The sequence below is a fragment of the Citrus sinensis genome, chromosome 1, assembly GCF_022201045.2.
Source record: "Citrus sinensis cultivar Valencia sweet orange chromosome 1, DVS_A1.0, whole genome shotgun sequence".
Taxonomy (NCBI): Eukaryota; Viridiplantae; Streptophyta; class Magnoliopsida; order Sapindales; family Rutaceae; genus Citrus; species Citrus sinensis.
The window spans coordinates 10,484,474-10,487,831 of NC_068556.1; positions in this window are offsets into that span (position 1 = coordinate 10,484,474).

Below are 3,358 nucleotides of genomic sequence, written 5' to 3' on the forward strand. Positions count from 1 at the left end.
TTTTCGAGCATCACTCTTTTCTTTCGCATGTTATCTTTTAATTCACACTGATGTTTGCATGATGCAAAGTAGATCAATAAGAGGTGCACTTTATTTTGTGACTTTTATTGATGACCTTTCTAGAAAAGTCTGGGCTTTTGCTTTAAAATCTAAAGATCAGGTGCTTGATGAATTTACCATGCTTATGTTGAAAGAAGGACATGAAGAAAATTAAAATGTGTCAGGACAGATAATGGTGGTAAGTATAAAGGACCATTTGAGTAGTATTGCAGATCCCATGGAATAACACTTTAGAAGATTGTACCAAAAACCTCACAACAGAGTGATGTTATAGAAATGATGAACAAAACAATTGAAGAGAAGGTCAGGTGTATGCTTTCTGATGCCAAGCTTTCTAAACCTTTCTGGGCAGAGGCTATGCATACTGCAATTGACTTGATTAACCTTTCTCCTTCCGCTCCATTATATGGCAATGTTCCTAAGAGAGTTTGGACAAGGAAAAATGTTTCTTATAAACATTTGAGAGTGTTTGGTTGCAGACTATATGTTCACATCCCTAAAGATGAGAGATCGAAACTTGATGATAAAGTCAAGGAATGCATTTTCTTAGGCTATGGGCATGAAGAACTTAGGTACAGATTATAGGATCCAATTGTAGTGTAAATTTTACTGAACTCGCTAACGCACGAATCTATTGTAGAATAGACTAATGGTGACGAGTGTCGATCTGTAACATATGTGAATTTCAAAATGAAAATGAGGCGGTTAAGGCTTTTATAAGTAAAAGAATAAGCTGGAAACAAGGTAAAAACATGCACGTGTGAGAGAGAGTGAAGGAAAGCTGCCAAACCGACCCAACTAGATTCTGTAGACTTTACTGTCTTTAGAAGAATAATTATTCTTATCTTTATTAAAGTTAGAATTTATATCTTGTAGGCACCATCATGCTTCGTCGTAGCAGTAGACATGGCCGTGGCCGTACTAGGCCAATAGCTGGATTGACTTCTGGTAGTGTACCTACGGGGGAAAGTGAACCCGCGAATGAGGGGATAGTTGAATCCTCTACCCATGAAATTGCACAACAGGCACCGGGGAATGCCCCAAATATTGAGCAGTCATTTGATAGGCTGGCTCAGATCATGACTACAGTTGTGCAAAATCAGACTCAAGCGCATGTCGGTAACGCAAACACTATTGAGCGAGTGAGGAGTTTAGGGGCGAGGAGCTTTAATGGTTCCGGAGAACCACCTGAGGCTGAGTCATGGTTTGTTAAGTTAGAGCGTATTTATTGATGTGATGAAGTGCTCAGAGGATGATAGATTATCCTTTGCCACTTTCTTGCTCAATGATAGAGCTTATCATTGGTGGCAGACTGTGGAGAGACGATATCAGGGGCATGCTGCGATTACTTGGGCCATTTTTCGCAAGGAATTCTACGATCATTATTTTCCTACTGTATATCAGGATATTAAACGGAGTGAATTCTTTCGGTTGGTTCAGGGATCTCTGACAGTTAAGGAGTATGAGAAGAAATTTTTAGACCTCTCTAGATTTGCTACATCTGTAGTCGGTGATGAGAGAGAGAGATGCAGACGGTTCGAGGATGGCCTCCGATTTGAGATTCGCATCATCGTGACTGCATCACGATATACTGAGTTTGGAGAGGTAGTGGAGGCAGCCAAGAGAGTAGAGCACAATTTTGCAGAAGGACGTAGATTTCATACACTGAAGCAGAAGCATAGCCAGAGCTGGGCAGAGGGTGGCTCTAATAGTAGGCCGCCCAAGAGAAGGGGTATTCTTATGAGTTATTCTGATAGTATGCAAAGGAGTCAGAGTACAGGCTTCAGGGGAGACTCGAGACAGGCTGTCAGTCACAGCTCTGTGCAACCATCGGTGGGGAGTAATACCAGGAATCAGGGACAGTACGACTGCAATGGTGGGGGATGTCGTGATAATTGTTTTAGGAGTTTCTAGCACACTTCTTGCCCTTCATGTGGCAGGAATCATCACGGCCCATGTCGTATTGGAGATAGAGTTTGTTATTTATGTGGTTAGCCTGGACACATCAGGAGATTCTGCCCTACTTTATCTCAGAGTGATAGCTCTGCAGGAGGGACAGCCTCACAGTATCGGCCTTACTCTGGCCAGACGACTGCTCTAGGTCAGAAAGGAGTGCAAACATGAGGTTCTACATCTACCTTTAGGAGTCAGACGACTGCTCTAGGTCAGAGAGGTCAGCCTAGTCGATCTCATACTCAGGCTCGAGTTTTTGCTTTGACGCAGCAGGAGGCACGCGGTGCACCAGAAGTTATTATGGGTATACTATCTATCCTTGGCCGCGAGGCTCATATTCTTATTGATCATGGATCCACACACTCTTTTGTTTCTCGTACTTTTGCTATGCACATAGAGCGAGAGCCTGAACTGCTAGATTGCGATTTAATTGTTCGTACACCTACCAGAGAGTCATTACTTGCTTAGAGTGTGTATCGAGATTGTATGATTGGAATAGGTGAACATGAATTTGAGGCGAATTTGATTTCCTTAGATATTCATGACTTTGATTCTATTTTGGGTATGGATTGGCTTGAATCTCATTATGCTACGGTGGATTGTTTCAAAAAGGACGTTGTGTTTAAAACGCCAAGGAAAACTGAGGTGAAATTCTGTGGGGAGCGCAAAGTTCTACCTTCATGTGTTATATCTGCTATTAGTGCAAGAAGGTTGCTAAGAAAAGGATGCTCAGCTTATTTATCTCATGTGATAGATACAGAAGCTCGAGAATTGAGATTGGAGGATATTACAGTAGTTAAAGAATTTTCAGATGTATTTCCAAATGAACTTTCTAGGATGCCACCTAACAGTTGAGTTTTCTATTGACTTAGTCCCTGGAACATCTCCAATATCTATGGCACTGTACAGAATGGCACTGTACAGAATGGCTCCAGTAGAATGGAAGGAACTGATGGTTCGATTGCAAGAGTTGGTGGAGAAAGGGTTTATTAGACCTAGTGTGTCCCCATGGGGAGCTCTAGTCTTATTTGTTAAGAAAAAGGATGGGACTTTTAGACTCTGCATCGACTACAGGCAGTTGAATAAAGTTACGGTACGCAATAAGTATCCACTTCCGCGTATTGATGACTTGTTTGATCAACTCCAAGGGCCAAAAGTATTTTCTAAGATCAATTTGCGCTCAGGTTACCATCAGTTTAGAATTAAAGATGTCGACGTTCCCAAAACAGCATTTAGGACCCGTTATGGGCATTATGAGTTCTTAGTGATGCCATTTGGGTTGACAAATGCCCCAGCTGCTTTTATGGACCTGATGAATAGGGTATTTCGCCCGTACTTGGATCGG